The following is a 12565-nucleotide window of genomic DNA, read 5'->3' as shown; positions in this document are numbered from 1 at the left end:
GAAGGCAAATGAATGGAACTAATAAAACTTATATTGAGTGAGGTAACCCAGACCTTGAAAGACAAATGCCATATGTACTCACTCAAAAGTGAATACTAGATGCAAACCAGACTCCAGAGGAATTAAGTAAGAAGGAAGGTAGAATAGGGAGGAATGGAGGATAAGAACATGAGGTAATGGGATGGTCAAGATGTGGGAGAGGTGGAGTGGGAGAGCAATGAAAGAGATATCTTGATAGAGGGAGCCATTATGGGGTTAGGAAGAAACCTGGTTCTATCAATAGTGGAGAGGATATCAGAACAGGCCTTGTCATCATTGAACTTTTATCCAGTAACTGGGAGCAAATACAAAGATCCACAGCCTAGCATCAGACTGAGTTCCAGGACCTCAGATGAAGAGGGAAGAGGAGGGATTATATGACCGGCGGGGGGGGGGGGGGAGACCATGAAAGGTAAATCCACAGCCTGCTGACCCAAACTCATGGGAACTCATAGACTCTAGACCAACAAAGGATGGATGGGTCTGAGCTAGGCCCTCTGCATATGGGCAACAGTTGTGTAGTTTGGTCTGTTTATGGGACCCCTGGTGGTGGGAAAGGAATATATCCCTAGTGTATGAGCTTATGGTGAGATGCCTTACTCAATCTTGATGCTGGGGTGGGGAGGGGCTTGGTCCTGCCTCAACTTAATGTGTCAGGCCATGTTGACTCCCCAGGGAGGAGTTATCTTTTCTGAGGAATGGATGGAAGTAGGTAGGGTGGAGGTAGAGTAAGTGGGAGGACAAGAAGGAGGGGAGGAAGGGAAACTTTGATTGGTATGTAAAATGAATAATAGTAGGAAGAAGAAGAAGAAGAAGAAGAAGAAGAAGAAGAAGAAGAAGAAGAAGAAGAAGAAGAAGAAGAAAAATAACCAAAATATTAGAGGAAATCAACAAATCCTTTAAAGAATGCCAAGAAACTCAAGAAAAATATACAAACAGGTAAAAGAAGCAATTCATGACCTGAAAATCAAATTAGAAATTATAGAGAAAATACAAACTGAAGAAATTTAGAAAATGAAAAATCTAGGTAAGCAAGCAAGAACTACAAACACAGTCATCATCACCAACAGAATACAAGATATAGGTGAGAGAATACCAGGTATTGAAGATTCAATAGAAGAAATAGATAAAAGAAAATGCTAAATCTAAGAAAACTGCTAACAAAACATCTAAAAACTCTGGTATACCATGAAAAGACCAAACCTATGGATAATAAGAGTAAAAGTAGGAGAAGAATCACAGCTTAAAAACCCAGAAAATATCTTTAACAAAATCAAAGGAGAAAATTTTCCTAACCTAAAGAAGCTTACAAAACATCAGATAGATTAGACCAGAAAAGACAGTCCCTATGTCACATAATAATAAGAACACTAAAGAATGAAAAATTATTAAAAGCTGTGAGGGGGGAAAGGTCAAGTAACATTGGTATAGGTGGCCTTTTTGTTTATGTGTTGCTTTCATTGGTTGAATAAAGAAACTGCCTTGGCCTTTTGATAGGGCATAACTGAATCCTGGGGGAAGAAAACAGAGTCAGAGAGAGAGAGCCAGGTCAGACATGTTGAATCTTTCCTGGTAAGCCATGACCTCGTGGTGAACACAGATTTAATAGAAATTGGTTATATCAAAATGTGAGAGTTAGCCAATAAGGCGTTAGAGATAATGGGCCAGGCAGTGATTCAATTAATACAATTTCTGTGTGGTTATTTTGGGTGTAAGCTAGCTGGGTGGCAGGGACAGAACAAGGTCCCTGCTCCTTACAACATAAACATATCCAGGCAGACCTTTAAAAATTACACCTGACTTCTCAATGGAAGCTGTAAAAGTCAGATGAGCCTGGACAAACGCCTTGAAGACAACAGCTCAAACTAATATACCCAGCAAAACTTTCAATTACCATAGATGAACAATATAAGATATTTCATGACAAAGTCAAATTTAAACACTATCCACAAATTCAGTTCTATAGAAGGTACTAAAGGAAAATTCCAACCCAAGGGAGTTAACTATTCCCACAAAAACACAGGCAATAAATAATATCACACCAGCAAAATTCAAAGAAGAGAAACACACACATACACACAGACATTCAAACACACCCATACACATACACAAAATAACCAACAACAACAACATAATAGCATAAATAAAAAAATTAGTGTTCATTTATATTTCTCAATATCAATGGACTCAATTTGCCAATAAAAAGACATGAGATAACAGAATATGTACAAAAGCAGGATTCATCCTCCTGCTGCATAGAGGAAATAAACCTCAATATCAAAGATAGACATTACATCAGGAAAAGTGTTGGAGAAAGATTTTCCTATTAAATGAACCTAAGAAGACAGGTGGTATAGTTATTTTAATATCTAACAAAATAAACTTCAAACTAAAATTAATCAAAATAGATGGAGAAGGACATTTCACACTCATTAAAGGAAAAATCCTTCAGGATAACATTTCAATTCTGTCTATCTATGCCTCAAATCAAGAGAACCTAAATTTATAAAAGAAATATTACTCTAACTTAACTTACATATTGGACTTCATAAAATAATAGTGGAAGACTTCACTACCCCACTTTTACCAATGAACACATTATAGGGACAGAAACTAAACAGAGAAATAATGTAAATAACAGATATTACAATTCAAATGGACCTAACAGATATCTATAGAACATTTCACCTAAACACAAAATAATATATATTTTTCTCAGCACCTCTTTGAACCTTCTCTGAAATTGACCACACTTGGTCACAAAAGAAGTCTCAATAGATACAAGAATATTGAAATAACCCCCTGTGGATTAAAGCTGGATGTCAACAACTACAGAAACAACAGAAAACCTACACCTTCATGGAAAATGGACAGCTTTCTACTGAGCTTCCACTGGTTCAAGAAATAAATAAGAATAAAATTAAAGACTTCCTAGAATCTGTCTCTGGGCTTTGATTATTCATGCTACAGTTGGCACCCATCTTTTGGGGTACAAATTCACAAAAAAAAGCTACGAACACAGGCCAGAGCTGCATGTGGGTCTCTTGTTAGACTTACACAAGGGGCTCCAGCCCCACCCAGCTAGGCTTTCTTTTGTTTTCTACCCAAGCCTCTGAGCAAGTTTGGGATTTTATGGTGATTGAAGGAAGCAATAGTCTCATATGGTATACATTCACCTTTTGTAAAGCAAATGTTAAACTCGTGGTCAGTTTGTAATAGAAATATCCCTAACAACTGGATAAGTGTTTTAGAGTCTGATCAACAATTACAATGGAGCACCTAGTTCAGAGAAAAGGCTAAGATTATTGAAAAACAGAGTAAATCTAGAGGTAGGGAACTCTTGCAAGATCAAATTCTTGGAGAAAGAGAATATGTTACTATAGAAAAGCAAGCTGTATATGATGACCACACCCTGGATTTATGCCATGCAGAAACTTTTTAATGCTTGAGAAAGAATTGGAGAAATAGGAAATTGAGTCATTTACTACTGTTACACAGGGCCCAAAGGAAGCATTTATGGATTTCTTACAAAGATTGGCTTCAGCAGTAAATAGAATGATAACAAATTCAAAAGCTAGACAAATAATAATTAAAGCTCTGGATTTTGAAAATGTCAGTTATCTATACAAAAGAATAATTGGGCCATTAAAGGCAAGGTCAGCATATTTGGAGGAATGGATCCAAGATAAAATTAATATTGAATCTCATGAACATTATGATGCATGGATAAAAGCGGTGACTTTTAGAGATTTGAGGAAAAATCAAAATGTCAAACGTTATAATTGGGGCAACCAAGGGCACCTTAAAAGAATTGTAGGCAGAGCATTCCTAGAACAATGTTTTTTTTTTTTTTAAGAATAATCTATTCGGAATGTCCCATACTTCTGTATTATGCAGAAGGTGTGGCAAAGGTAGGCATTGGACTAATGAATGTAGATAATGGGGGAGTATTCATGGTAATCCTTTGCTATTGAGAAACTCTGTGATGGGGCCTCTTGCAGGCCCTTATGCTGAATCAGTCTTTTACTGCCATCATAGAGGCAACTCCTTCCAGAGTAATTAAAGAACCTAATGCCTATTGTAAGAAACCATATTGCTTTGGATAATAGAACAGCTATAGAAGAGAGAACAAAAAATTCAGGAGAAACCATAAAACAAGTATTTTGGCAAACTTTTATAAATGAACAAAGACCAAAATACAAATAAATTATGTCACTGGAGGTCTGATAAACACAGGTGAGGGTGTAACAATAATTTCATTAGAATCTTGGCATCGAAATTGGCCTCTTTAGGATATATATGTTCAGTTTTTAGGGATTAAAACTTTATGTCAGGTAAAGCAGAGTGTGAGATGGGTTGAATGTATAGTACTAGGAGGGCAAAGAATATTAAAACCATAAGTGGCTAACATAGCAATGAATTTGTGGGGACATGATTTGTTACAGAAATAGAACACTAACATTTCTCCAATCTAAGAAACAAACCACAAATTAAAGTATGTTCCTGGGGAAAATATTAGAAGGTTTTATAAAGAAAAATCACCACCAACCATTCAGGTTGTACAAGAATAGGGCAAAACAGCTGCACCCACAACCCTACCTATAAAATGATTGACAGACAAACCTATACAGGTTAAACAATGGCTTTTAACAATAGAGAAAGTGCAGGCTTTAGAAAAGCTAGTACAAAAACAACTAGATGCTTTCCATATTGAAGAATCAACCAACCCTTAAAATTCTCATGAATTTGTTGTTAAAAAAATTTGGAAAATGGAGGATGGTAACAGATCTGAGATCTATTAATAAAATGATTCAGCCAATGGGCTCTCTACAGTCTGGAATACCTTTGCTTTCTATATTGCTTAAAGAATGGTCTCTCATAGTTATTGAAGATTGTTTCTTCACTATACCTTTACAAAAAAAGTTCAAAGTAAAATTTGCCTTCATAGTATCTACTTATAATAATTCTCGGCCTTCTAAACAATGTGAATGGAATATTATCCCACAGGAAATGTTAAATAGTCCCACCTTGTGTCAATATTTTTCTTCTATTAGAAATGATATATAAAAAATTTCCTGGATCTATGGTTTACCATTACATGGATGACATTTTGCTATCTGATTCAAATGTAGATACTTTAGAAAGAATATTTGAAGAAGTAAAAAAAAAATTTGTCTTGCTAGGGATTACAAATTTCTCCTGAAAAAAAAAAATACAAAGAAAATATTCTATTAACTATTTAATTTATAAGATATGTTTACAAAAATTTAAACCCCAAAAGGTACAAATTAGGAAAGATCAACGGCAGACTCTTAATGACTTCCAAATATCCCTAAGAGATATTTTCCATCTATGTCACACTATTGGCATAAGCCATGAAGACTGATTAATTTAAATAAAACCTAAGACAGTGACAAGTACTTCAATAGTACCAGAAATTATCAGGTGAAGATGAAAGGGAATTGACTTTGAGTGAAGAGAAATTACAAATCTACAAAATTTTGTGTGAATCTGAATCTCAGCTGCATTCTGGTTATAGTCCCATCTAACATTCCCCTACAGGAATTTTAATGCAGCGGGACGATATTATCTTGGAATCAACCTTTTTACCATATAAACCAAGTTTTAAAAAATACAGATGGAAAAGGTCTCTGAATTAATTCTAAAAGGAAAATTGAGACTCTGTCAGTTAGTAGGAATAGACCAAGCAGAAATTAAAGTACCTTTTATCAATGGTGAAATTAACAAATTATGGGAAAAAAATGAACCCTAGCAAGAGCTTGTCATAATTTTGGGGAGAGATTAACAACAACTATCCCAAAACCAAGAGAATTTGACATATAAAGAGAACCAATTAGATTCTTCCTTGCTTTGTATAGGACTCGCCAACAACTGGAACACCTATATTCTATACTGATGCAAATAAATAATAAATAAAGGAGAAAAAGGGAGGTTAAAATGAGAAAATTCTATCTAAAAATCAGAGTTCTATCCTATTTTCATGGTACTAGCATATTTTAAAGAACCTCTCAATGTAGTTACCAATTCCAATATGCAGAAAGAGCTGTTTTGCTTATTGAAACTGCTAATTTATACTAGATGACACTTAATTGACTTCATTATTTATTCAGTTATAATATATAATCTGGAACAGGCATTATTCCATATATATAACATACATCTAAACCCATATGTGTCTTTCAGAATCGACCAATTCTTGAATTGAGATGTGCTAAAGGCCTCAGAATTTCATTAAAACATCATGTCAATAGCAAAGGTTAAAAAAAAAAGACTTTTCCATAACATGACAACAAGCCAAGGAACTGTCCTACTTGTTCTTTATACAATCAAACACAAATTCATGCAGGAAGTAAGCCAAAGGATACTCAAAGGAAAGAAATTTGGCTAATGGATGTGCCCCATTTATTTAGAATTTGGAAAATTAAACATGTGCCCAATACCATGCCTATTCAGGTTTTTTTAATTGCTACTAATCCCATAATTCTCTGATTTTATACTGACTAACAATTTTTCTTAAGGTATAAGATATATATATATATACATATATATATACATATATACTTTTTGTTATGATATTAATGGTCATATAGAGTACTAATTCTAGAAAAAAAGTTTCATCTACCTTCCTATACCTGATTTTGGGACGAGTCTTCATCAGTTTTCTGCAGTGAACTATGAGTACACCTAACAGTGACCTTTGGTGTCTGCAAAAGGAGGTTGGGGCCCCATAGACAATTCCTCTAGGACTATGATAACACCACTAAGTTGAAAAACACCACCTAAAGATCGACTTTGGGCTAAAAATATGATGATTCAGTCTAACAAACTAATCTAGTAAAGACTTGAGACAAGCTCTACACTTTCCCTTTACACAGAGACTGGATACCAAATGATACAGTTACCTCTCCCAGGGTTTGATAATTTACCCAGATTTTTCTTTTCAGGATGCCTTAAAGATACTGTCACTCCCAGACAACAGGCAGTAAATTGAAGAATATGATGTCCACATTTCCATGAGGTGGGGTGGGTAGTTTTTGGTCATTCAACAGGTTATGGATATTTGTCATTGTTTAGGGGAATTGGTTACAAGCTGTTATTGGTAATGATCAAGAAAAATGTTAAACTCAGAAAATTAGATTCAAGGTTCTTGTTTTAAAAGAAAAACAGAGGATAAAAATAAGATAAGGTAATATAAAATGAGATAGGATAAAAAGGTAGATTATTGAATCTGCTTTTAAAATAGCAACCACTAGTTTTAAATGGTTTGCATTGGATTGGACTTCTGTATACACAAATTTTGTTTATTGATACAAATTTGAGTTTTTTTTTTTTTTAAAACAGACCGTATATACATTTCTAATCTTGTTCAAGGTATTGTACCTATGCAGCTCATTTAACTATGTAAAGCACATTTCTAGTCCTTGGAAGTTATTATTACCAACTGTTATAATAAGGAAACATGGGTTAGTAATTAATCTATTACAATTAAACTTGTATTCCCCTTAGGTATATTTTCAAGGTCAAACAGATATATTTTAAGTATACAGGTCATCTTCAACACTTAAGAGATGTACAAAATATGACATTTAAAATAGGGTTTTTTCTTTCTTTTATAACAATGAGACATGCCTGCTCCTGGCAGCACCAATCTACTTCAGAGAATATGATGGACATCAAAGAAACTTGACATGGAGTTTGTGGCAAAAGTAAGCCACTGGGCAAGAAGGTATCCTTGCCATGACTGCTGATTGTATGTTGTCCTAATGGGACAAGTGAGACACAAAAGAGAGTGACAGTCAAACCTTACCCAGTCAAGTAGGGACAGTCCTTCAAAAACTGTGCTTCATAGAAAAGTATACCAGAAATTCTAGGCCTGTATGAAAATGGATGCCCCAACATTGCAGAGAACCTTGGGTGACTGTCCAGCAGCCAGCGGTTTCTTTCTTTTCTTACTATTTTTGGAAGCCATTTGCTCTCACTTCCAGCTTACTCAGTTAATATTATTTCCTTCTTGAGTCTCTGAGGTAGTTGATGATTAAACAGTTATAGTTATAGTTTTCCTTGTCTACCAGACTCAGAAAAGAAATTCTCTAAAGAAATGTAACGTATATAAAGTTGAGAGATATCAAGATAGTAAAACAAGTTTTGATAGAAAATAACTTTGGATTCACCAAGATAAGATAGATAATGGAGTATTTTCTCTGAACTTATCAAATGCAAATGGCTTAGACATTATTGATGTACGTATTGCCTGTATATATTATATATAGTTATTGTATTTATTTAATATATTTTTTCTTATATTAGTTATAGCCTTTTTATTTTAGACAAAAGGGAAAATATAGTAATATTTTATTTGTGTTTTAACAAATATATCTTGCCTGAAAATCAGAGGGCAAAGCTAAACCACTAGAGACTAGGTAGTGTTGGTATATACCTTAAATCCCAGAATTTGGGAGAAAAAGGCAGATGGATCTCTGTGAGTTCAACGCCACCCTGGGATACATAAGATCAGTACTGAAACAGATCCAGGTGGTGGTGGCTCACAACTTTAATCCCAGTAGTAGGGAGTGACACCCCTTTAATCCCAACACTAAAAAGGACTATAAAATGGGAGGAGACAGAGGCTCAGGGCTCAGTCTATAGTCACCCAGCCTTGGTAGAGGGAAGACTTACTAGTTGCTTGACTGTTTTGTTTCTCTGATCTTCAGCTTGAATCCCAATATCTGTCTCTTGGTTTTTATTATTTGTGTTACACTAGAATTCAATGAAAATGAATGTAATACATACTCAAATTTATGGCATACATGGAAAGTTGTACTGAGTGCATAGTTAATAGCATTAAGTGCCTGAATAAAGAAATTAGAGAACTCTCATACAAGTGACTTAACAATACACCTGAAAGCTCCAGAGCAACAAGAAGCAGATATACCCGAGGGGAGTGGACAGCAGTAAATAATCAAACATGTGACTGAAATCAATAAAAGAGAAACAAAGAGAAAAATACAAAGAATCAATAAAACAATAAGTTAGGTCTATAAGAAAATTACTAAGATAGACAAATCCTTATCCAAACTAACTAAAAGGTAGAAGGAGAATATCCAAACAAACAAAATCAGAAGCTAAAGGCAGACATAACAACATACTCCAAGGAAATACAAAGAGTTATTAGGTCATACTTCAAAAACTTGTACTCTACAAAGCTGGAAAATCTAAAAGAAAAGGACAATTTTCTAAATGCATACAACTTACTGAAGGTAAATTAAGATCAGATAAACCTAAAACCACCACGGAAAATAGGACTGGTCATTAAAAGTCTTCCAACAAATAAAAGCCCAGCGCCAGATGGTTTTTGTGCAGAATTCTACCAGACATTAAAAGAAGGTTGAATACCAATACTTTTTAAATTATTCCGTGAAATAGAAACAGAAGGAACATTGCCAAATTCTTTCTATGAGGTTACAGTTACCCTGATACCCATACCACAGACTCAATTAAAAAAAAGAGAGAGAGAGAGAATTACAGACCAATTTTCCCCATGAACATAGATGTGAAAGTACTCAATACAATACTGCAAACCTAATCCAAGAATACATCAAAAAGATCATCCACCAAAATCAAGTAGTCTCATAACAACAGAGGTGCAGGAATGCTTCAGGATACAAAAATCTGTTAATGAAATCTACCATATAAACAAACTGAAAGAAAAAAAAAAAACTACACGATCATCTCATTAGATTCTGAAAAGGCCTGTGATAAAATCCAACAATGCTTCATGATAAATTTCTTGCAAGGCAGTGGCAGCATACACCCTTCATCTCAGCACTTGGCAGAGGCAGCTGCTTCTCTGTAAGTTTGAGTTCTAGGACAGGCTCCAAAGCTACACAGAGAAACTCTCTCTTGAATTCGCCCCCCCCCCCAAGAGTATTCTTGGAGAGAAAGCAGGGGACATACCTAAACATAATAAAAGCAATACACAGCAAGCTGATAACCAACATTAAATTAAATAAAAAGAATTAACCCTAATCACCTAACCCTAATGAAAACAATTCCACTAAAATCAAGGACAACATAAGGCTGTCCATTTCCCCCATATCTATTTAATATTGTACCTGAAGCTTTAGTTAAAGCAGTAAGACAACAAAGGAGATCAGGGGTATACAAATTGAAAAGAAAGAAGCCAAAGAATCAATATTAACAGGTTTTATGATTAGATAGATAGATAGATAGATAGATAGATAGATAGATAGATAGATAGATAGATAGATAGATGATAGAGACTTTAGCAGGATATTTTAAGAGTTTGGACTTTGTCGAGTTTAGTCCTTTGCCCAGACTTTGGTAGACAGATACTCAATGTTTGAAAGATTCCAAACTGATGGAGGTATTACCATCCCTGACTTTAAGCTTTACTATAGAGTTAAAGTAAAAAAAATCTGCATGTTATTGGCATAACAACATACAGGTTGAGCAAAGGAATCAAATGGAAGACCCAGAAGTATATCTACACACCTATGGACAATTGAGTTCTCACAAAGTCAAAATTAGACAATGAAAAAAAGAAAGCATCTTCAACAAATGGTGCTGGCATAATTTGGTGTCGATATGTAGAAGAATGCAAATACATCCATATCTATTGTCCTGCCACAAAACTCAAGTCCAAGTAGATAAAAGATTTCAAGATAAATCCAGTTACACAGAATCTGACAAAAGAGAATGTGACAAGTAGCCTTGAACACATTGGCACAGGAGACAACCTCCTGAATAGAAAACCAGTAGAACAGACACTGAGATCAACAATGGATAATGGAATCTCATGAAACTGAAAAGTTATAAGACAAAACAGCAAAATAGGAAACGATTTTCACCAAACCCACATCTGACAGAGGTCTGATCTCCAAAATATATAAAGCATTCAAGACTAGACATCAAAACATCAAATAATTTAATTTAAAAATTGAATACTGATCTAAACATAGAATTCTCAACTGAAGACTCTTAAATGGCAGACATACACTTATGCTGTGAGACAATGGTCTGTACCCTGTCACTTATATTTTAAATAAATGCTGATTGGCCAGTAGCCAGGCAGGAAGTATAGACAAGGTAACCAGGCAGGAAGTAGAGGTAGGGCAATGAGAATTCTGGGAAGAGGGAAGTGCATTCTGCAGTCCAGAAGTGCATTTGATCCAGACAAAGAGCAAGCAAGATGTGACTGCCTCGCCGAAAAAGGTACCGAACCATGTGGCTAACATAGACAAGAATAATAAGCTAATATAAGTTATAAGAGTTAATAAGAAGCCTGAGCTAATGGGCCAATCAGTTTATAACTAATGTAGACTTCTGTGTGATTTCTTTGGGACCTAAAAACTGTGGGAACTGGGCAGGACAAAAACATTAGACAACACACTTAAAGAATTGTTCAACAGGCCTTGGACTTCCAGAGACAAGAGACAAGAGCAGAGGGCAAACTCGAGTTCTGACAAGATGGCCCGGCTGTCCCGCAGGATTATCAAAGAAACCCAGCATTTGCTGGCAGAACCAGTTTCTGGCATTAAAGCAGAACCAGATGACAGCAACGCCCGTTATTTTCAGGCGGTCATTGCTGACGCTCAAGATCCCCCTTTGAGGGAGGGACTTTTAAACTTGAACTATTCCTTCCAGAAGAATACCAATGGCAGCACCTAAAGTATGTTTCATGACCAAAATTTATCATCCTAATGTAGACAAGTTGGGAAGAATATGTTTAGATATTTTGAAAGATAAATGGTCCCCAGCACTGCAGATTAGCACAGTTCTGCTATCAATCCAGGCTTTGGTAAGTGCTCCTAATCCAGATGACCCATTAGCAAATGATGTAGCCAAGCAGTGGAAGACCAATGAAGCCCAAGCCATAGAAACAGCGAGAGCATGGACTAGGCTATATGCCATGAATAATATTTAAGTCAATCAGATCATCAAGTGTACATCACTTCTCCTGTTCTGCCAAGACTCTTCCTTTCTTGTTTGCATTTAATGGACACAGTCTTAGAAACATTACAGAATAAAGCCCAGGCATTTTCATCTTTGGTGATTACATGCACATTAGCAAATTTATGTCTTGTCCTGATTCACTGTTGTAAAGCATGAGCAGAGGCTAGAAGTGTCATCTGGGTTGTTGTGAAGTGTTTAAAAGCAGTGACTGCTTGGATTCATTTCCCCATCGTGGTTTAAGTACAAAGCACTGTGAATGAAAGCAGTTTTCAGGGTTAGCTGCCACGGGTATGGGTGTTTTTATTTTTTAGGGGGAAAGTTTTATTTTAATTTTATGGTTTCCTTTCTCCCTCCCCCTCTTATGGGATCTAATTGCAGTGGTTAAACGCAGCTAACCAATTTTTTAGATATGCTCTCTAGCCAAATCTAACTTAAGATGCTGTAGATGGACAAGCTTGATTGTCTGAACCAAAATGGGAACATTAAATAAACATCACAGCCCTCACTAGTAACATTGTGACTCTGCTGTCAA

At 35.5% G+C, this 12565-nt stretch overlaps 1 pseudogene; it reads left to right on the top strand.

Moving 5' to 3' along the window:
• The first annotated feature begins 11547 nt into the window (after positions 1-11547).
• On the top strand, positions 11548-12098 carry LOC126503894 (ubiquitin-conjugating enzyme E2 N-like; annotated as a pseudogene).
• Positions 12099-12565: the final 467 nt, after the last annotated feature.

This window comes from Alexandromys fortis, unplaced genomic scaffold, assembly GCF_014885135.2.
Source record: "Alexandromys fortis isolate MF-2015 unplaced genomic scaffold, M_Fortis_MF-2015_v1.1 scaffold_34, whole genome shotgun sequence".
NCBI classification, from domain to species: domain Eukaryota; kingdom Metazoa; phylum Chordata; class Mammalia; order Rodentia; family Cricetidae; genus Alexandromys; species Alexandromys fortis.
This window is presented reverse-complemented; position numbering and strand designations above follow the sequence as displayed.